The sequence below is a fragment of the Mustela putorius genome, unplaced genomic scaffold (genome assembly GCF_011764305.1).
Source record: "Mustela putorius furo isolate JIRA1106 unplaced genomic scaffold, ASM1176430v1.1 tig00003909_pilon_pilon_pilon, whole genome shotgun sequence".
Classification (NCBI taxonomy): domain Eukaryota; kingdom Metazoa; phylum Chordata; class Mammalia; order Carnivora; family Mustelidae; genus Mustela; species Mustela putorius.
In genome coordinates, this window is record NW_025422057.1 from 27,271,842 (window position 1) to 27,294,780 (window position 22,939).

The following is a 22,939-nucleotide window of genomic DNA, read 5'->3' on the forward strand; positions in this document are numbered from 1 at the left end:
CTGAACCACCCAGGTGCCTCAGGAAATAAGTTATTTTATATCACATAAAATTAAGTATGATAAGATTAAATAACTAGGATGATGAGTAAGAGATGTAGATGCAGAGAAATATGGGTACAATGCAATTTTACAGTTTGAAGATTCAAAGACTGTGTGTTTTTCCTGAATGCAAGTGGGGAAAAGTACAGATCTTAACTGAAAAGGATCAAGAGATGAAACACGACTGATGTAAATAATCAGTGTTTCCAACTCTTGGAGCTTGTTGAGAAGGTAGGAGTTCATAAAGCGGGGAAAGGAAAGGGATGTGAGTGCTCCCATCTCATCCTTGCACACGGACGAGAAGGTGGTGCTGCCGTGGAAGGGCTGGGACTCCACGTGCTCCAGGCTGAATGGAGGGACGGACCCTGGCAGTAGGGGGATCCAGGACAGCTAGCTATGAATACTTGCTATCTTCTGATCTGGCTCCTAAACCTGGCCCTGAACCTGAGCTTCCCTGCCTCTAGGCCAGACTGAGACACCCTAAAGACCACACTGCCTGGGTTCCAATTAAAGTTCTCCACTTAAAAACTAGGTGAGGGGCGCCTGGGTGGCTCAGTGGGTTAAAGCCTCTGCCTTCGGCTCAGATCATGATCCCAGGGTCCTAGGATCGAGCCCCACATCGGGCTCCCTGCTCAGCAGGGAGCCTGCTTCCCCTCCTCTCTCTGCCTGCCTCTCTGCCTACTTGTGATCTCTGTCAAATAAATAAATAAAAATCTTAAAAGAAAAACAAAAAACTAGGTGACCTTGGACTAGTAACTTAACCTCACTGGGTAGCAGTTTTCTTATCTGTAAAGCTGGATAATAACAGTAATTACACAGAGAATAATGCGACGATTTCATCAGCCAACTCCTGGAAACCTACAGAACCGTGTCCGGCCTAGAGTAACTTCTCAGTAAAACTTGGTTACACTTCTGGTTCAGTTTGAAGGAACTCTAAGGGAGGAGGCAGAAAACAGCATTTTTTTTTAAAGATTTTATTTATTTATTTGATGGAGAGAGAGATCACAAGTAGGCAGAGAGGCAGGCAGAGAGAGAAAGGGAGAAGCAGGCTCCCTGCTGAGCAGAGAGCCCGATTCGGGGCTTGATCCCAGGACCCTGAGACCATGACCTGAGCCGAAGGCAGAGACCTAACCCACTGAGCCACCCAGGTGCCCCCAGAAAACAGCATTTAATTTCTCTGATGCTTACGTCTTCTGGGTCTCTGGTTGGCTTTAAAGTCTAGCACACCTGGCTTTCTCCCTTATCTTAGCTGATGAGGCAAGAGAGACTTGACCAAGAGGGAGCCCTTGGTGTAGACCAAGAATCCAGTGCTGACACACAGGGCTCAGCTGCCTCATATTCCTCCTGCCTACATGCCGTACCCACCCTGGCCGGAGCTGGCATGGATGGCCTTCCCCTACCCCCAGGGGCCAAGACCAAACCAAATCTCCCATCTGGGATTTAGGGGAAAATGGGCTTTGTGCTTGGGGGATAAAGAAGTGGCAGGTTTTGAACACTTGGCTGCAGGCTCTGTCCCACTAAGCAGAGGTAACTCCCCAGCCGAGGACCAACTGAAGACAGGAGCTCCCACCAGAAGTTTCCAGGCATACAGAAAAGTGCGGATGCTTTTCTTGAACTGTGAGTCCTCTGGCTAAGTCAGGCTCAGATGGGGGGACAAGGTATAGTGGGTCCGTTTCCTGTCATCCTTCCCCTTATGTCCCTCGCACAAACCTGGGAGTGTCCTTTTCTTTGGGTGAAAATTTTGTTTATTGCCATATTATTTTGTTATTATCACTGTTATTACAATTAAACAAGGTGGGACTTCCCCGGATGGACTTAGTGGCCACTTAATGGCCCCCTGGAGGAGCAAAATTGAGTGACTTCTGGATGGAAAGACATGAGGGCAGAGATCTTTGAGAGCCAGTTTGAAAAGCACTTTCTTCTTCTGGGGACTAGACCAGGTAAACCTCTAATAGCCAAGGAGGGCTATGGAACGAAGGGAGTGTCAAACCCGGGAGAGGGTGCCCAGAGGGTCCACTGCAAAGAGAAGACAAGGGGGAGGCCTGGAAAGGACTGAGGCGCCTTCCTGACTCCCCAAGTGGCGCCAACCCCATATATGTGCTCGGAGAGTTTTGAATCCAGAGTCAGGGAGGCTGATTACCAAGAAACCTTCTTTCCATTCATCTACCCATTCATTTATTCACTTACCTGTCCACGCAGTCTCCTCCTTCGTTGAGCTTTGCTCCAAGCCAGGGACGGTGCCTGCCCTGTGTGAGCTAGGCTGGCGCCCTAAGAAAGGGGTTCAGGGGGAACCCCTGGGGGGCAGGCCCAGCAGTACCTTCACGGCCATCAAAGCCAGAACTCAACCTTTCTGGGGCTCTAGTGCCTTTGTCGTTTGCCTGTGTTTGTTTGTTTTTGCTGACCCCTATTTGTCTGTAGTTTCTGGTGGTTAGAAAAACAAGCGGGGCAGGGCTTAAATGGGAGAAAGGGCAAGAAAGTGTGCGGGTCTCAGAGCCCAGGAGCAGAAGTGTCCTGGAGAGGCACCAGGAGAGATGAGTCTGGGGAAGGAAGAACCCAAAGTCAGCCCTCTTCCCTGTCCCCCTCCCCCACCTACGTTGCCCTCACCCTCTCCCCAGTGTCCCCCACCCAACCTTCTATATGCCTTACTCCTTCCTCTCCGCCGCTCCCTTTAAATGTCACCTACCACTCCCCCTTGGGAGTCTGGCCTTGAGCCTTGGGTGCTGGAGAACTTGGGCTGGGCCTGAGCAGACCCCTCCCTAATGAGCTTTCATCTTGGGATGAGCCCTGGCCTCCAGGGGTCAAAGGTGGCAGCTTTATTTACTCCCAGCCCTGCTCTCTCCGCTCTGGCGCTTTCATCATTTTGTTATAATGGAAACAGCCGATGGCCACAGGCGGCGCCCTGGGAGAGACCGCCGGCCGGCTACCTCCCCTCTCTGCTGGCCTCCAGACACACAGACACTTGTAGCCCTCCAAGAAGGGCTCGGATTTCTCAACCAAGTAGAGCTTTGCTCTCAGGACAGTTTTCAGCTGTCGATTTGATCACATTCCTGTGTCTGCCTAGAGCCTGTGCTGGAGAGGCTGGGGGTTGGCCAGCCTGTGAGAGTGGGCACGGGTGTGAGGAATAGGTACGGTGTGCAAGTCTGAGAGTGCGTGGCATGTGTGTGTGTGTGAGAACGTATGCAACTGTGTGTAAAGCATGCGTTTCTGGGTGGATGTTTAGACACGTATGTGTATACTGATAGTCACATGTGTGAGTGTGATGAGAACAGGCATATGTGCACGAGAACCTGGGTGTGTTTGTGTCTGTGTGTGTGCACATTTGTATCAGAACCTTATAAACGAGCCTGCCTGTGTGCAAGCCCTTATAAGTGTGTGTGCATCTCTATGTACAAATATCATTTGAGAATGTGTCTGCACAACATGGGTAGATCTGAGAACTCTAATGTTGGGCAACAGAAGGCAGACAAAGAAGTTAACAGACTCTGTCAACATTTGTATAAAGTATAAAAACAGAAAAAGTAATCTATGGTGTAAAACGTCAGAAGAGAATATTGTGCTTGGAGAGCGGGCCAGAAGGGGCTCCTAGGCACTGATAAAATTCTACTTTTTGACTGGGATGCTGTTTACATGTATGTGTCTGGTTGGGGCGATTCACTGGCCTGTATACTCCTATATAATGAGAAACCATAAGGCGTATATAATTTTACTATCTGGATATATAATTCAATAAAACATTGGTCCAAAAAAATTGAATCTGAAGACTGTCCTCACATGCCTGTGTCACTCACCTTCTCCAACCTGCCCCTTTGCCTCCTTCTCCTCCTCACAACCCTTGACAGTGCTGGTGTCTATGCTCAGGAAAGGCCAGTGTCTCCTGATGGCCAAGACACCTGCCCAAATCCAGCTCCCCTCCAAGCTTCTCCCCCCAGCCTTCCTTCTTACCTCTGTCTCACCTTTCTTGGTCCCCTCTGGGAACTCAGTGACCCACCCCCTTGGAAGGCAGTGTCCTGAGGGCAGAACTTAGATGGGAGAAGATTTGGCCACGCTGTCCAGGAGGTAGGGGGGGGCACCGCTGATGTCCTGGAGCGGGTAAGACCTGGGGTGGGGGCGGGAGGTATTGGAAGGCCAGTCACGCTGCAGAAGATCACACTGGGAGGCAGGGAGCGGCTGCAGGGCATTAGTTAAGTATGGCTTTTAATGAAAGAGAAACCTTGAGGATCTCCCTTTGAAAACTCCCAAAAGTGAGCCTTGGCTGCACTATTTGAGCTCTCAGGATCTGGTTTCTTAATCTGTTAAGTACCAGAAAGCTCTCTGGTTTCCGGCACTATCCCTGTGATTGTCTGTGCCTGGGTGTCTCTTTGCTTACAAGACGGTGCGCGTGTGCCTGCAGGTGGTGTGCGTGAGTGTGGGTACGCTGGTACCTGTGTGAGTGGGTGAGGTCCTGTCTGATACTCAGATAGTGTGCTCATGCTCCATGCAGGAGGCAGGGTAAGTATATCCCATTCCAAATTACTTTGCTCTGTGATTCCCACAAACACTTGCTGAGCTGTCCCACTTGGGGGTTCAGAACCTGTGATTTCTGCAGGTTTCCGGGACATAGGGTCTATACTGGGAAGGGGGCTGTGGCTCCAAGGAGGAGATCAGCCGGCTCAACTCTCTCATCTTCCTCCAGGTTGGGTTTATTCCTTCCCCTCAAAGGCTGGCACCTGGCATGATACCCTAAGGAACCTGGCTCTGTCACCTCGGTGCCTGGCCCAGGTCCCTCCCCCAAGCAGGGCTCCTCCAGCCCTTTCCCAAACCTGCTCAACCCGCCTGGCAGCCCAGCATCTCCCAGAAGTACCTCTGGTGCCCCTCTTCCAGGGAACACCCATCCCACTGGTATCAGGAGAGGCAGCAAGAATGGGATGGGGTAGGGGGGAGGGCAGGCTGATCCCTGCGGAAGGGGTTGGGGAAATTAGACTTGCTGCTGCAGGGAAACTGCCTTGAGGCTTCTCTCTGGATGTAGCTTGTCGGGATGTAGCTTGTCGAGCCCCACCCCCATTGTCCCTGGTTCCACTTTGCTGCCAGCCTGAATTCTCCTCCTCACCTCCAGCCTTAAAGATTCAGTCCTCCCTCCTGGCTCAGCTGACATTCTATCGGATTGACCCAAGGGGGCAATTGGGGCATTGTCCTGGAATGTCCTAGAAGTACAGAAGGGATGAAAGCTAGATGTGAGTCACCCCTCTCCTCCCAGGGCTCCCTTTGAGGACAGGTCCTGGCTCTGGATCAGCAAGCACAACAGATCACTGCAGCAGGGTGACCAGACAGACCAGGAGAGCGGACCTACCCCACCATCTCCCCTACCTGACAAGAGACAAGCTGGAACAGTATCCTTCTTTTAAGAGTATTAGAAACACTCACAGATGCACACACACACAAAATTGTTGAATATTTACGTGCCAGGGACTGTTCAAAGAGTTTTATAGAATCCAGCTCATTTTAATCTTGGTAGCAATCCTATAGAGTAGGTACATTCATTATCCCCATTTTAAAGATAGGAAGACTGAGGCACAGAAAGGCCAAGTAACTTGGTCAAGATCATATCTCCAGTAAAGAGTGGATTCAAGATGCCAGCCCAGGCAACAGGACTACTGAGCCTGTGCTGTAAACCACCACCTATAATGTGTGTATAATTACCCTTCAGGATCTATACACCCACTCGTACTTAGAGGAGGCCGGCTCACGTGCGTAAAATTATATGTACATAGAAACATATCATTACCCAGATGCTAATCACACCTAACATTTATACAGCAATTTATTTACAAATCGCTTTTACACCTAGATCCAATGCCCACTAAAGAAGGGATTGTCACTCTGTTAACAGACAGCAATTAAGGCTGCCACTTACTGACTCAGCTGAGGCTCAGTTATTTGGCTGGAAATGGTTTATCTTTTTCATTCCTTCCTTCCTTCTTCCTCCCCCTTCCTTCCTTCCTCCCTCCCTTTCTTCCTCCCTTCTTTCAGTTTATTTCTTTGAGGTGTAGAGCACAAGCCAGAGCAGCAGAGGGAGAGGAAGAGAGGATCTGAAGCAGACTCCATGCTGAGCAGGGAGCCAGAAGTGGGGCTCGATCTCACAACCCTGAGATCATGATCTGGGTCAAAATGAAGAGTCAGACACTTGGCTGACTGTGCCACCCAGGTACCCCCTTTTTTTTTTTTTAAAGATTTACTTTATTTGTTTGACAGAGAGAGATCACAAGTAGACGGAGAGGCAGGCAGAGAGAGAGATAGAGGGAAGCAGGCTCCCTGCCGAGCAGAGAGCCCTATGTGGGGCTCGATCCCAGGACCCTGAGATCATGACCTGAGCCAAAGGCAGTGGCCCAACCCACTGAGCCACCCAGGAGCCCCCCCCCCAGGTACCCCTTTCTTTCTTTTCTTAGATAAAAGTAAAACAGGCTTCATAGTAAAATTAAAACAGTACAGGGGCGCCTGGGTGGCTCAGTGGGTTAAGCCACTGCCTTCGGCTCAGGTCATGATCTCAGGATCCTGGGATCGAGTCCCACATCGGGCTCTCTGCTCAGCAGGGAGCCTGTTTCCTCCTCTCTCTCTCTGCCTGCCTCTCTGCCTACTTGTGATCTCTCTCTGTCAAATAAATAAATAAAATCTTTAAAAAAAAAAAACAGTACAAAGAGAATAAAGTGAGAAGTAAAAGTTCCCCTTTCCCTCCTGCTATCCTCATCTCCAGTGGTAACCACTGTTGACAGTTTCTTTATATGCCCTTCTGGAAATTGTCAACACATGAGCAGAGAGTGTGAGAGATTATATGTGGCTTTTATTCCTTGCAACTTCACACTGGTGAGGAAGCTCTGATTCTCCTCATTTTACAGATGACAAAACTCTTCAAAGTGGGGTGGTTCTCCAAGGTCATTCTAGCTGCCAACCCAAGTTTTCCTGGCCTGGAACCTGCGTCTTTCTCTCTCTCTGCCCCAGGGTTCCTTGTCTCCTCCAACCCATGCTGGTACCATGGGCCCAGGCGAGGGGAGAGCCCCCATCACCCCCATGGACAGGCCAGGACTCTGCTGCTCTGGGCTTTTAGGGCAGGGTGGCCCTCTCTGACCACTCAGTTTAGGGGAGAATTTGCTGATGGGGAGGGCAGGGAGCAGGCCCAGGACCTTGACTGAGATGACTAGAGGGTCCAGCTCAGCTGTGTGGTACATCCCTGGGTGCCCTCTGGGGTCCACCCGGACTTTCACTGAAGCCTTGAGGGTCACAGAGAACCATAGGCCTCAGTTTCCATGGAAGGAGACATAGGATTGGGGAGGGGAGGTTCTGGAGCTCCCACGGAGTAAAGAGACCTTTAGATGAAAACTGCAACCCTCCACTCCTCCCTTTAGGAGGGGGCCGAGCAGGGGCAAGGAAAGTACTCTTGCCTCTGATGGGAGGAGAGGCTCTGGAAGGCTTCTGCCCCCTGGGTAAGCTTTCTGAAGGACCCCCAGACCTGTTTTCAATTCCTCTTTCTTACAGAGCCTATAGGTTGGTACCTTAGGAGACATGAGTTGCCAAGATCCAGCCATAGCTGCTGAAGCTTTGGAGACTTTCCCAAGGGAGGGGCATGGTGGGCTTTCTGGGCTGTCCCTGCAAGGGCCTGAATGCCTCGGGCCTGTGTCCCATTTCTCACATGCCTAGTCTTATACAGACTGTAGAAAATGGACAAGACCAGGGCCAGACGGGGACCTGCCATTTCCCAGTTCTCATGGGATGCTCTTTGGGACAGATTTCTCAGTGAAGTCCCCCTTCCAGGCTGTCCAAGAGGGGGTTTATGTCAGCGATCCCTAAGGTAGTGCTCAGGGGAGGGAGAAAACCCACAGCAACGCTTGCAGGCCAGAGGAGGGTATGAAGTTGGACCCATTCTGCAATTTCTGGACCAAGCTGACTCCAAGGACAAGGCAGTCCTCCCTGAGGGGTTATTCTCTCCCTCTGCACACGGCAGAGCCTCCCCAGATCTCTGTTACCCCCAGGATCACATCCACACACCTTAACATGGACTTACCGCTTTTGAAGACCTGTTGAGTACTGGGGGGACATCTGTGGTACACCCCATTTCTATCTGTTGACAGTGATAGTGCTAGGCTGGGAGTCCAAGGACATGGGTCTCTCTTCCCAGCTTAAAGGTCTTGGACAAGTCACTTCCCCACCCTGAGCCTCAGTTTACCCATCTGGGATATAGGAGAGTTGGACTGCATTTGGAATCTGGGAATGAACTGGTGGGAGTGGGGCTGGCAGTGGGAGTTCTGCCTGTTGAACTAAGTAAGATCTCTCTCTAGGGGACTAGGGAACACTGTGAAAGAACTCCTGAAAGGAGTTTAGGGGTTTTAGGAACTCCTAAAAGGTTATTCTTGGTCAGGAGGAGAAAATGCGTAAGTGTTTGCTAGGAATGCTTGTATCTGTGTGTGTGATGTGCCTATACGTACACGTGGCAAGAGTGTATGTGTAGGGGGTGTGTGTGTGTGTGTGTGTGTGTGTGTGTGTGTACAGCAGCTAATTGATCCCCCTCTCCCAGCTGGGGTGGGGGAAGGGATGGAGAAGGCAGTAGTCACTCATTAGGAGGCAGCTAATGGGCCCAAATGGCCGTGTCAGCAAAGGCCGAGCTCAGATGAGCTTCCTCCCCGAGGGGGGCAGGGAAGCCTTGTGAAATAAGAAGAGGGAGGAGAAGAAAGCAAAGGAGAGGAGAAGGAAGGGGAAAGGATGAAGCTTTCCCAAGAGGAACTGTAAGATCTACCATGTCCTGACTTTGTCCCCATCAATACATGCTCCCACCTGCGTAGAGAAAAAGCCCCGGGTGCAGAGAAGGGGAGGCGGGCGGTGGAGGACAGCACCCACGCCTTTGGGAGCCCACAGACTCAGGCTCGCCAGCCCTGCACTCACAGACCACCTGCTGTGCACACCCATGAGGCACGTGGGGGGTCACGTGCTCAGCCAGGGACACGCCCCCCGGGCACACACCAAGCGCGCACAGATGCAGGCACACGTGTGTTGTGTGACGGGCAGGAGGACAAAAGTGCAAAGGACGGGTCCCGGCCCCCTGGGGGCTGACATTTTAGTGGGGGTGGGGTCTCTGCTAAGCAAAGAGGCCGGTCATGTGACATGACACACACCTTACACCTGGCGCACACATAGACACACCTCCAGGAGTGGGGGGGAGCACCTGCCAGCCCTTTGCCTGGAGCCATTTTCGTACTGAGGGGTGGGAAAGCGGGAACCAAGGGCAAATTGTGTACCTCACTCAGCTAAGCCCACTGAGGGGACCCTCGCCTCCATTTCCCCCCACATCCTTCCTTCACAGTACCAGATCCTGGCCATTGCATGTGAGAACACTAACAGCATGCCTTCATACTAGCGAAGCAGATTTCTGGTCCGGAAACCTGATGATGCTGGGGGAGTCTCTAAACTTGACTTTGCCAGAGGATTATTTCTCTCGCTCACCCCTTACAAAGTAGATTCCAGAGGAAATGAAGACCTGACTCTAAAAATGTTAGAGGCCAATATACGTTAAAATAAAATAATTTCACATTAGAGAGGGCTGTTTAAAATAAGACAAAAACTAGAGACGCCTGGGTGGCTCCGTTGGTTAAGCGGCTGCCTTCGGCTCAGGTCATGATCCCAGTGTCCTGGGACTGAGTCCCCACATCAGGCTCCTTGCTTGGCAGGGAGCCTGCTTCTCCCTCTGCCTCTGCCTGCCACTCTGTCTGCCTGTGCTTGCTCTCGCTTCTCTCTCTATGACAAATAAATAAATAAAATCTTAAAAAAATAAAATAAAATAAGACACAAACTCTAATGACCATATAGAAAAACATTAAAAATTTTACTATATCTAAATTTAAAACTGCTTTCTGATAAAATGTTGAAAATAATACAGAGAGAAGAGCAACCAATTCATAACAAATCATAACATCCCAAATAATGAATTCTAATACACCAATAAAAAATTTTTCTAAACTGTTAGAAAAATGGGCAAAGTATATGAACAGGCAATTTATACACATAGAAATACAAAATGTCCAATAAACTTAGGAAAATATGTTCAACATTAAAGAGATGCAATCAGGAGCACCTGGGTGGCTCAGTGGGTAAAGCCTCTGCCTTTGGCTCGGGTCATGATCTCAGGGCCCTGGGATTGAGCCCCGCCATCAAGCCCCACATCAGGCTCTCTGCTCAGCAGGGAGCCTACTTCCTCTTCTCTCTCTGCCTGCCTCTCTGCCTACTTGTGATCTTTCTGTCAAATAAATAAATAAATAAACATCTTAAAAAAAAAAGATGCAATCATAATTGGGAAAATGCAAAGTAGAGCAAAGATAAGATTTATTTTTGCTTGACCCATTAGATTAGCAAAATTCAAAAGATTGCTAGTATCTGATGTTGGAGGGAGTGTATGAAAAGAGGGTTGTCTCATCAGCAACTGAAAGTACCATAAATTGATCCAGTCTCTTTGGAGGGTACTTTGTCAGTTTCTATTAAAATTAACAATGTCCATCTTTGTCTTAGCAACTCTATTTCTAGATATCCATTATCCTAACAAAATACTCATGTCTCCCCACAGAACCACATACCAGGGAGTTCTCTGGACATTGTTTATACAACAAAAAATTGGAAGCCACCTAACAGTCTGCTGGTGAGGCATGACGAAGTAAAAATGGCACCGCATGCTATGGAACATAGTATACATTGCAGCTAAAAATAAATGAGGCAGACCTATAGGTATTGATTCAGGACAATCTCCAAGCTATATTTTTACTTAGAAAATCAAATTGCAGAAAAATAATACTTGTATACAAAGATAAAAACACACTCAAAAACCTGTATATTTCTTTATGTTATATATATATATATATATATATATGTAAATTCATAAGAAGTGATCTGGAAAGGGGCGCCTGGGTGGCTCAGTGGATTAAGGCTCTGCCTTCACCTCGGGTCATGATCTCAGGGTCCTGGGATTGAGCCCCGCATCGGGCTCTCTGCTTGGCAGGGAGCCTGCTTCCCCACCCCCCAACCCCCCACCTGCCTCTCTGCCTACTTGTGATCTCTGTCTGTCAAATAAATAAATAAAATCTAAAAAAATAAAAAAGAAGTGATCTGGAAGGACATCCAGTAAAGTGACCACAGCAGTGGCCTCTGGGGAGAATTCTGGAATTAGAAAGAGTACTTCATTTTTCCTTTCTTTCTTCTCTCCTTCCTTCCTATCTTCCTTTTTCTTCTTTCCTTTCAATTCTTTCCTCCCTCCCTCCCTTCTTACCTTCCTTCCTTCTATTCTCCCTTCCTTTCTCTTAATATTTTATTTGTTTATTTGTGAGAGAGAGAGAGAAAGAGACCAAGCAGCAGGGGGGAGCAGAGGGAGAGGGAGAAACAGACTACCCGCTGAGCATGGAACCCAATGCAGGACCCTGGGATCATGACCTGAGCCAAAAGCAGATGCCCAACCAAGTGAGCCACCCAGGTACCCCCCAGTGTGAGCACTTGTACCACAGAAGGAGTTCTGTCAAAGAAAAGTGTGACAGAGTTTGGGAACTACAGAAGAGCAGCTGTGGCTGGGGGATGCTGAGGCAGCCACCAGCTGCCACCAGGGGGAATAAATCCCCAAACAGGATAATGGGCCCAGTGTGTTTGGAGTGGATGGTCTGACAGACAGTCAGAAGTCATTGTGAGGGGAGGGGGAGGGCTGGGTCAAGGGCAGGACGGGGCCCATGTGCCAAGCAGAGAGGCCAGGAGGATGGCCTGGGACAGGTCTTAGGGGTACTTAGGATCTACAGTGAGAGTCAGACAGATAACATCCACGAGTTAGGGTGCTTCTTGGACCTGATTTTCCTTCCTCTGGGTTTTTGTGGCTAGAAGGGAACCAGAAAGGGATAAAGTGGAGGGCCATGATATTCAAAGGTGGAATCCCCAAAGCAGCCTCCGAGTCTTGGCAACTGCTGATAGGGAACGTCCAGAGTCTTTAAAGGTCAAGCAGAGGGGCTCTCTAAGACAGTTCCACAACATTCTCCAGGCTGCTTCTGTTGCCTCTCCCCACCCTAGCCCCTCGGGAGCCCAAGGCCAAACAGTTACCAGACTGTGGTGGGGCAGCCAGTGCGGAAGGAAGCTTCCTAACACATAGCCTGTGTGTCGAGCACTCTTGTTCGCCAGTTACCAACTCAGCAGCCAACCCAGAAGCCGCTCTTCAGTCGCCCTCACCCTCCACCTCACTCCACACCCACCTGACCATGCAACCCTCCCTAGGATTGCAAACTTCTCCCTCCCTTGCTCTCTGCTTCCTCAGCCCAGGCCACTACCTGCCTGGACTGAGGCAATGGCCTCCTGGCTGCTGGCCCTCCTCCCATCCACCGTATGGGGCCACAAGAATATTTCTAAAGTATTATCTGAGCAAACTACCCCTCTGATAAAACAAAAAACAAAAACAGAAACAAAACAAAACAAAAAATCCTCAGTGAAGTGACTCCTCATGGTCCTGGGAACCAAGTTCAAGTTCAAGGTCTTTGTCAGGGTTTGTAAGGTCCCTGCTTTCCTCTCTGTTGTCATCTCTTATCATTGACTTTCTCGTTACTGTGTGCTCTGGTCCACTGGGCTGGAATCCACACTTCACCCAGCTCCCTAGGTGATTCTTGGCACAGCAACGTTTGAGAGCGCAGCTCTGCGCTGGTGTCTCTCAAATTCTCTGAGAACTCGAATCACCCGGCATGTTTATTAAAAATGCAAATCCCCGGGCACCTGGGTGGCTCAGTGGGTTAAGCCGCTGCCTTTGGCTCAGGTCATGATCTCGAGTTCCCGGGATCGAGTCCCACATCAGGCTCTCTGCTCAGCAGGGAGCCTGCTTCCCATCTCTCTCTGCCTGACTCTCTGCCTGCTTGTGATCTCTCTCTCTGTCAAATAAATAAATAAAAAATCTAAAAAAAAAAAAAAATGCAAATCCCCAGAGTCCCCCCCTAGGCCAGCCCTAGGTGAAAATCAGAATTTTCAAGGGAGGGACCTGGCAAGCTGTGTGTTTAACAGGCATCTCAGGTGACTCTCTTCATCTGGGAAGTTTGGGAACCATCATCAGGGGTTCTCAATCTTGGCTGCCTGTGAGAATCACACGAGGGAGCTTTAAATCCATATTAATGATTGGGGATGGTTGTCTGGGGTGCAGCCTGGCTGGCACCAGGATTTTTCAGATCATCCCCCCAGGGGAGTCCTGGGTGACGGGCGGCCAGAGACCCGAGCTACCGCACTGAGGATGGTTTCCAAACGCAGCTGCGTGGACTAGGGGCACCAGGAACACCTGGGAAGCTCGGTGACGGCTCAGACTGGCGGAGCCATGGCCCTCCAACCCTGGAATCATAGTGGGGAATGGTTTACAGGTCAGAGGGGGAACCTGGACAGAGAGCTTCCCTCCCTGGGACCTTTACCTTCACAGAGGGAGGCGGCCATGGTTCCAGAGCGTGGAGGGCTACAGGGAGACGGAGCGGAATCTCCTGGCTCTGGAGCAGAGACGGGCAGTGGCGGCCTTGAGCAGAGCACGCGGAGCCCGAGTGGATGGGTGTGGCCACTGCGCCTGCGCCTCCTCCCTACGCCCCGCCCAGCCCTCCTGAACCCAGGACCTCAAGCCTCCCGATATGCGCTGTGGCGTGCCGTCCCGCTGACACGTGGAACCTGACTAGGGTGAGAGAGGGAGAGAGGCAGAGGATCGAGAGAGCTCACTGACTTTCCAAGACCCTACACTGGACAGATTACAAAGTGCTCGCCACCGCACAGCTGCATGGAAGCCTCAGGATTACCCTTTGAGGGGATTCCCCCCACCTGCAGGTGCAGAAACAGACTCAGAGAAGTCACACATCCGAAGCCACAGAGCTGGTCAACAGCAGAGCAGAGCTTGGGCTCTGGATCTTCTGGGATTTTCCCTCCAAGAGCCACAGGCAGCAATACCTTCACTACTCGTTCTTTGCTCTAGCACCCAAACACACTCATCCTCCACACGGCTCAGTGGCAATCACTCTTTCAAAGACCCACATGTTCACATTCACAGTGACTCCCGCACTCAGCCCCAAGGCCACACGCCTATGCAGAGTGACAGACTTGCATACTCTCAGTCCCCAGCAGAAACACTCACAGACCCAGGAGCAAAGGCACCCACATCCACTCTCAGAAGCCCCTGGTGGCTCTCCCTCTTTCCCAGAGGCCAAGTCTCTCATCTTAACCCTGACTCTATTCAAAGTGTGTGTTGGGGGCTGAGTCTGGGCCTCAGAGTGGCAGGGAGGCAGGTGTCTGGCCCCAGGAGCTCCCCTTCCATCTCTCTACCTGCCACTTGTGGCTGCTGCCCCGGACCAAGAGGCTGTCTGTGTATCCTAGAGGGAAAACCCCCCAGGGCGGAATGAGCAAGAAAAGCCAGAACAACAGAGATCAGAATAGAAACCCACCATCATCATCCTCAGGCCATTCTGAGTCTGGAGCAGGACCCCTGGGCTCAGAAGTCAGACCTACTTGGGTCCGAATCCTGTCCTGCCGCTTCCGAGTGGTGGCTTCAAAGCAACTCACTTAACATCTTTCTGTTCCAGTCCCCACTGCGGTGAGCAGGGCTGCCCGCTAGGCCCACCGAGCCACACTGGTAGGAAGATGGGTCTGCAAAGGCATCTGGCACAACACGTGGAAAGTATTCAACTAATAGGGGCAGTTTTTCGTCGTCGTTGCCATTATCATCAATGAATTTTTTCCATCATTATGAAGAATGCTCCCAGGTATGGCCCACTGCAGAGCTCAGCCAATGGACAGATGGGCCGTGGTGGCCTTTCTAGGACGGAGCAGAAGGGCCAGTGTGGGGGTAAAAGCAGGTCCTGGGGCAGAAGTTAGAGAGGACAGCAGTGAGCAAGGGGGCTTCTTCCAGTGGGGGACAGACACAGCTGATCAGGGCGCTGAGCCTGTCCTCGGCTGTGTCCCCTGGTTCAGAGGGCAGTTTCTGCCCTATCACAGAGGCAAATGGAAGCTGGGGGCCCTTCCCTAGTCTTCAATGCCAGGTTCCTATCCCTCGGAAACTCTAGATGGAAACCAGGGTCCACCTAACAGCAGTGCCCCCATTCTCTTTGCTATCTGTTGCCGGCACCCCGAGTCAGCCCCATATCCTGTTCACCAGGGCTCCCTGAGAAACCTCACTGCTTTCTCCGGGCACCCCAGGGAGGCTTGCAGGGTCAAGACTGTTTTCCTTCCTGAAGAGTCAGACTGGCAAGCATTTACTGCTAATTGACCTTGAGACGGGAAACTGAGGCACATGATCCCAATCCAAGTCACAGGGAGAATCCAGCAGAGCTGGGGCTGGAATCCCTGACCTTTACTTCCACCCCAGACATTGACCTTGGGTCTGGTAGGGGATAAAAGGTCTCGCTGGGTTGGCCTGAGTGGAGGGATCAAGATCTACATCTTCAGGAGGTAAGGCCAGATTTAGGCGGGAGCTGGGGACAGGCAAGACCTTTCCAAGGTGCCCCCAGGCCTCTGTTGAATGAGACCAAAGGGAAGTTGAGATGGGCTGGGATAGTGCAGAGGCCAAAACTGCCCTCTCTGTGGTCTGGGCCTAGCTGAGGAGGCCAATTACCCAGGAGCCCCTGCTCCCCAGAGCCCCATCACTAGGAGCAGCTCTCATCACCTCCAAGCCCAAGCGGATCCCCCTTTATCAGGCCCCCTGGCACCAGCCTGTCTGAGCCTCCCGCACCTCTGACGCCCAGGACATTTGTTTTTGTATCTGCGGTGACTGTGGTCAGAACATAATTGAGTCAAAACACCCACTCGGACCCCCGAAGGATAAACAAGCTAGGCTGGGGCAGCCCTGGAACCTATGTGAAGACAGACATAAAGACAGTGGCCCGAGGAAGCCAGGCAAGCTGGGTGTGGAAGAGCGGGTGGGGAAGGGAGAGGGCCCAGGTGGAAAAACAGAGAGGAGGCCAACCACGGGCCTCTGCTGCAGAGAAGTCAGGGTTCCGATGCCAGCTACGAAAACCTCCCCAGCCCCACCCGGCTCTGGTCTGTAGTGGCCCTCAGGAAAGTTCGGGGCTAGCGCAGGCTTTCCCCAGCCTCCGAGGAAGTGGGCTGCACAGATGGTGGACAGGTAACAGTGCCGATCCCAGAGCCCATCCACACAGGCTGCAGCCCAGGAGACCCACTGGGAAAACCACTGGTCTTCACTGATGGGGACATCCTGGCCTTGCCTTCCGGGAACCTGGCAGCAGGAGATAGGGCCCTGCCTGGCGCTGGGACTTCCCATCAGGACACAAAAGTCCTGGAGCCAGGAGGGGCCCTCCAGGATCCTGGCTAATGCCCTGTGGAGAGCTGGTAGGGAGGAGCTTACAGCAAGGACACCTAGGCATGACCTGCCAAGGAGACAGAGGTGCAGTTGTTTTCCTAGGACTCCAACTGAGGCAGCTGGGCAAAAGGAGCCCTGGCTGGCCTTCAGGGCCTTGTTCTGCCAGCTCCACCCTTGGGGCTCAAGGCATTTAAAGGGCCAGAGCCCTACGTCTCCAGGAGAAGCGGCTGGTTAGCTAGGTTGAAGCCACAAGTCTCCTGAATCTTAGGACCCATTTGTGTCTCCAGGTGCCTCACCACTAACATGGAGGAGGAAGCAAGGAGTGGGTCCATGGGGGGACAGGGATCCTTGAATGGAAAGGGTCCGCACAGCTCACAAGACTGTGTGTCTGAACGATCGATCGGTCTGCAGGGACAGTGAGCAGTCCAGATGCTGAGGGGTGGGCTTTGCTGGACCCACTGACCCTGTTACACCAGTAGCTCCTGTCTTGGCTGCTGTCAAGGGTCTCCCAGCCAAGACGGGAGTGGGAAGTGATGGGCTTGAAGCCTGGGAAGAAGAGCCTTGACAGTGGACTACATTTCAGGGGGGCTTGACCTGGGCGGTGAAAATGGAACGGGCCGCATCCTCCTCAACTCAGATCCTGTTGCTCACAACCACCTTCCAGGCCCCCAACTCTTCTGTGATGCCCCCATTTGAGGACGGCACCATGAGCGGTCTCATGTGTGAGATGGGTACCATCTTTTGGTCCCACTGAGGCAAAGGGCTCTTTCCCTCAGCAGGACTCCCCCATCTCCAGCTCTCCAGCTAGCCACCCTCACCCCCAAAACACACACACACACACACACACACACACTCCTGGAGAGCCCAGCTTTCCGAAGGCACTTCCTGCAGAGCTGCGGTCCTGGGTTTGAGGTCTGCCATCTGGTGGACATTGCCAGAACTGCTGTCACCACCTCCCTGGGGCTTTGGCCTTCTCAGAGGTGTGGCAGGAGACCACAGAGAGACAAGGGCCCCAGAGGGACAGGGCCCTGGGGGAGGCCAGTCTCCCAGCCCAGTGAACACGCCCACATCCTGCTTCCTGGGACGGGGAACTCCCAAGAGCTGGGCTTGATTGACAGCAGAGGCGCTCGGGTGTTGTGCCCAAACCTCCAGGTAAAGGCTCCCTTTGCTGCACTCTTGGCTGCCTTAGGAAGCCCAGGGACCACCCACAGCCTCTCCTGCCCCGTTTCTCCCGTCCAGAACCAGAGCAGTTTGTAGCTCTGTTTCCCAGAGCTGAGAAGTTCCCTTGTGTGTTGTCAGGTGGAGCAGAACCTCGTAGACGGGGCCCCGCTCCCCACCATCCCCTCAACCCCTTTGCTGGGGGTTCCTTGCCTGGGCCAGACCAGTGAAAGCCCACAGGCCTGTAGAGCTGCCACAAGGACCTAGAGGTCTGAAGATCCGCCCCACAGATCCAGGTAGAAGGATGGAAGTCCTCATTACAGGATTCCTCCATGAGCCCCAGCAATGATGAATAATTTATGTACAAGGCAGAGGAGACAATAAATCAGTGGCAATGATTAACATGAGCTATTTTACGTGTGAGAAAGATCTATGGCAGGAGGCTGCCAGGTTGCTGGTGATTAATGCTGCTGTTTGCACTGGCTTCTGGGCCTTTATATTCAATTATGGACCTAGAGTATGTGGGGGGTCCTGGGGATGGCATAGGGGAGACAAGCAAACCAGGGACAGAGTAGTTGATGCCTAGGACCAAGGCTGAGGTGACAACAGGTGGCAGCCCAGCCCTGTGGACACCTTTACTGATGAAAAGGTTACGTTAGTGGGACAGAAAGGTGCTTCCTTCTGTAACAGCAATCACTTTGTCCCTGGGATCACCTCTAATTCCCAGGGGGTGCCCTGGGAAGGGGGCACAGATGGAAGGAAGCATCCTTGGGAAAATCTGACCCTTCCAGAGTCAAGAGTTAGGTTTCTGGGTCCCCCTTCTTCCTCCACAGCACCAGGAGTGAACTAACAGCCGCCAGCCAGTGGGGGTTACTGCTAGAAAAAGTTCCGTGTCAGCAACAGGGCCAGAGAACCATGGCCTGTCTTCGTGTCCCAGGCAGGAATGGTGGCAGGGGGGACGGCTGGGGAAGAAGTTTCTGGGTGCCCTCCTCCCAGCTGACCCAGGAAGCCCTGGGAGGCCCCCTCCCTGCATTCCCACACTTGGGCCTCTCATCCCTGGCCAGCTCCAGCTGGCCCCTGTCAGTGCCGGGGCGGGTGGGGGGGCGTGTCCAAAGACCAGTGGCGGCTTCGGGGTTAAATGATTTCCCCCTGCCCAACCCCTCCCTGCCCTGGCTCCTATCAGCTCCTTCTTCCTCTTCCTCCTAGTCCTCCTCCTCCTCCTCTCCAGTGACCTCTGTGCACTGTGGCCCTACGTCCCCTCAGAACCCAAGGCTTGTCATGAGGCACAGGGTGGGTGTCGGGGGGTCTGCTGGGGGCTGAGCTGACAGCTGGGCTCTGGGGACCCCCTGGAGGACCAGGGATGTGGAGGAAGAACTCCCTCCCTCGGGGCCTGGCTGGGAGCCTGCTGTAAGTCTCCCCCAGGCTAGCACGGTGGCACTCCAGGCCTGGGGTGGGAGGAGGTGTGTGAGACAAGGAGGGAACCCTGTCACCCTCCTGCGGGGTGGGACGGGGCGCCAGAGGAGGCTGGTGTTGGCAGGGCAGACGTCCTGGGCTCAGAGAGCGTTTCTGGCTCACCGGCCCCCCTCCTTGCATGCTCTGAAGCTTCCTGGGAAGTGGTTCCAAGTCCTAACACTGTGTGTCTCTGTGTTGAACGTGTGGGTATGACATTCTGTATGTCTGCCTTTCCAGGTCTCTGACAAGCATCTGGGCCCGTGGCTGTGTGCACCTGCGTGTCTGCGCACCTGCTGTGTCCGCGTGAGCGCCTGGATGCTGAGCACATGAACACACAGCCTTGAAGCTGACCCCCTGCTTGGGCTTCTCTCACCAACCCTCTGACCCGCCATTCCCGGACAACTGTCTTCCTCAGCCCCTAATCCCCTGTTTGCCTGGCTCATCCCCCGGACTCCCTGGGACTCCATTAATGCGCCCTGGCCGCCCCAGGACAAGCCCCAAATTAACCCCCCTGCTGACCCCGACACTGACGCCTGTAATTAGGCCAGGAGTGGCCGAGGCAGAGAAGGCCCCGGGGCTCTGAGGGGTAAGGGCAAGGCTGGGCCGGGCAGGGAGACTTAATGCCCAGGAATGCTCTAAAAGCTGTGCCTGGCTCCAGGGCCAGCCGCCTGGCTCATGTCTAATACCTCACAAAGCCTCCCAGACGGGGCTCCAGGGGGATTACCATCCCCCCACCCAGAGGCCCTGGAAGCGGGCAGGGCTGCTCAGTGGGCCCACCCTGATGGCTCTGGGCTGGGGAGGCTTTATGGAAGGGGCCAGCTGCCCCCAGGGCCTCAGAGCCCAGTGGCTAGCTACAGGTTAGCAGCCTGGAGCCCGAACCCCTGATAGCAGCTGCCCAGGGAACCGCCAAGTCCAGGCGGGCTGGTGCACCCCCCTCCTCCCAGGACCAGCCCCTCCCGCCCCAACTTGTTTTGTTTGCTCTGTGTAGTGTGTCCGGTAGCTCCATCTGCATTAACCCCTGACCCCGGCTGTAAGTCTTCCTCCCCTCTGACAACTGCTGTGTTTACCCAGTTCTCTTTCCCGCCTTTCCCCCTCCTGCCCAGCCTCTCCCGGGGAAAGCTGCACTCTCCTTGGGACTCCTCGATCTCAGGAGCTACCTGAAGAACCCTTGCCCATGAGTGTGCCCGAGTGCTCAGGGGCACAAGTGATGTGGCTGCGGCCGAGGGCTTGGCTGGCAGCACACACATAGGTGTAGGAATGGGAGTAGGTTGGTTTTTGCGATCTGAATATCTATCAGACATTTTCTGTGAGCAGGTCATTTGACCCCACAGTTCCACATCTAGGAATTTGTCTATGAAGTCCCACACTTGTGCTCAGACAGATGTATATCATGAGTATTTATGGTCACATTGTAAGAGTTAAAGACTGCAAACATGCTAAGTATCTATCTAGAGGACTAGCTAAATAATGAAACCACAGCCATACAGTGGAATACTATGCAGCCATTCAAAAGAGTATCTACATGTTCCCATCATTAATGATCTTCACCTATGAGGGTAGCAACGTGCAGATAAAAAGGAAGGTGCAGAACAGAGTCTAGAATGCACCACCATTTGGGGAGGGTGGGGAAGAGGGGGAAATAGGCAAATGAGCATTCACCAATTTTTGAAAATGTGTATTTTTAAATCTTTAAGAAGGAACAGTGGGGGTACTGAGGGCAAGAGTGACAATCCTTTGTACTTCATGATTTTTTTGACCTTCGTACATATTTGACCTTTCAAAAACGAACAAGTTCATGATACCACAAATTTAAATAAAATATATCCTGGGGCCCACTATTCCATTTCCAGAAATCCAGTCTACAGAAATAAGCAAGTACACAAAGGTGATCCAAGGATGGTCCGTTGTTTAAATGTCATACGGTGGAAACAACTTACACGCTCACCGATAGGTTCAGCATTGAAATAAGTAATGGTTTATCCAAACTGTGGAATAGCGAGCAGCCATCCGAAAATGAACCTGATCTGCTCGTACTGACAGGCAAACGCTACAAAGACACATGTAAGAGGAAAAAGCAAATTGCCAACCAGTACAAAAATATCATTCCATTTAAGGAAAAAGAAAAGGAGCAGGACGGAGAAGGAAGGAAGAGAGGAAGGGGGTTCGGAGGGAGGAAAAGGAAGGAAGGAGAAAAAGAAAGCTGTATGTTTCTCGATGTACATAGATATCATGTAAGTGTATCCCCCAAACTCTAGAAAGATAGACATCAAAGTGATGGCAGAGGAAAAATGGGAAGGGGACGTCCACTCTATGCTTCTGCATCCACAGTAAGACCTAAAGTCCTTCTTGCATAATTACACAAGCAAATAAATAAAAGCTTGATAAAGAACAACAGCTCCACAGTCATTCATCTGGTTTCCTCCCTCCACACCAGCTTCGGCAAATGACAGGAGCAATTATTATCCTCTTGTTGGGAAACGGAGGCTGAGAGAGGTTATACAATCTCCCCAAGGTCCACAGCAAACCCAAGCCAGAGTCAGGCCCCAAAGCTCCAGCTGGTCCATACCATCTCTCCTTGGAGGTGCCATTTCTCCCGTGTTCCGAGCCTCCTCAAGGGCGTGGACATCTGGGTTGGGGTTAAGAATTTCCCTCTTGCTCTTATGCATAGCACATGGCAGACCCTTTCCCTTCCTGTCCACCTCACCCCCTCCAGCTCTCCAAGGACCCATGGCTGGTGAGCCCAGCCATGGGTATAGCTCCCAGCCTTGGCATAGCTGCCAACTTCCCTGTCACCTGCTCCTGTTCTGGCTCCTTCTACCAGTGAGAGCTGAGTACCCGTTCCCCGCCAATATTCCCCATCCTGCCACAGAGCACCCCCTTAATTACAGTTAATGGCAAAGACCATAAGAGCTTTATTAACTTTATTATGGACCCAATTAGCAGCTAATGCCCCATGACTACTGTCCCCCCTCCCCAATAATCCCATTAAACATAATGAAGCAGCCTTCTCCCTCCCCTGCTGGGTGGGGGCCGAGGGGACGGGGAAATCCATCTTCCTGGGCCTGATTCTGACCCCTCAGGTCCATTGGACACCAATTCAGGCCTGGAGCTTCTGGACCAGGGCTGGGTGCGAGAAGACAGAGATTAATCAGCAAGAATTCTGAGGCCAGCCATTGAGCCTACACATACATGTGCACACATGCACACAAATGCACACACACATACACACATACACACCACCTGGCTAATGTCCAAACAATTCCTTTCTTGAAACAGGGATATGGAATCACACACAGTCTTCCAGCTCAACCCTGTCCAGCACACAGATGTTCTCCCTGTCTTGTCCAGGAGTTCTTCAGAGTGTGACGTCCAAGTTCAGGGCCTCTCTGCCTGGGCTTGTCACCTAGGGAGGGATCAGGAGCTGGGAGACAAGGGAGGCTGAGGGTGAGGAAGAGTCATTCTCTCCTAAAGCCCATACCTTCACCACGCCCCTGGATCTCCCCTGCTCTGGCTGATGCTTTTGATAATTATTCAGAATCTACAAGGTGCCAGACACCGTGAGAGACCCACTCTCACATATCACTCGAGCATCACCACAAGCCAAGGAAGTGCACACTATTCTTCCCATTTCACAGATAAAGAAACTGAGGCTCACAGAGACAGCCAGGATTTGAAACAGGCATTCTACCTGATTTGTCTTAAATGACCTCTCCTCTCCCTACCCCAGCAACCCACCTTTCCCCCCTCTGAAGGAGGCAGAGGTCATGAGGGCTGCTCCCTACATAGAGAACTACAGCACAGAGCAGATCCAAGGGACCGTGACGGGAATTACAAGACAGCCCTAGACAGTCTCATCCCACCCCTGCCTTGATGGGGTGAGAGGGCTAGAAGCCAGAGAACACCCCCTAACACTACTACCACAAGAGTTCCCACACGGGCTAGAGACCACGCCCAGACCCAGGATCTGGCCTAAACCAGAAGGAGGGAGAA

At 52.2% G+C, this 22,939-nt stretch overlaps 1 long non-coding RNA gene across 1 annotated transcript; it reads right to left on the reverse strand.

The window, feature by feature from the left end:
• Positions 1-20,603: 20,603 nt before the first annotated feature.
• Positions 20,604-22,477, reverse strand: LOC106005515. Its single transcript, XR_001178917.2, has 2 exons — positions 22,187-22,477; positions 20,604-22,072 (listed from the first exon to the last, which is right to left on the reverse strand). It is a non-coding gene; the product is annotated as an uncharacterized LOC106005515 (long non-coding RNA).
• Between the last annotated feature and the right edge of the window lie 462 nt (positions 22,478-22,939).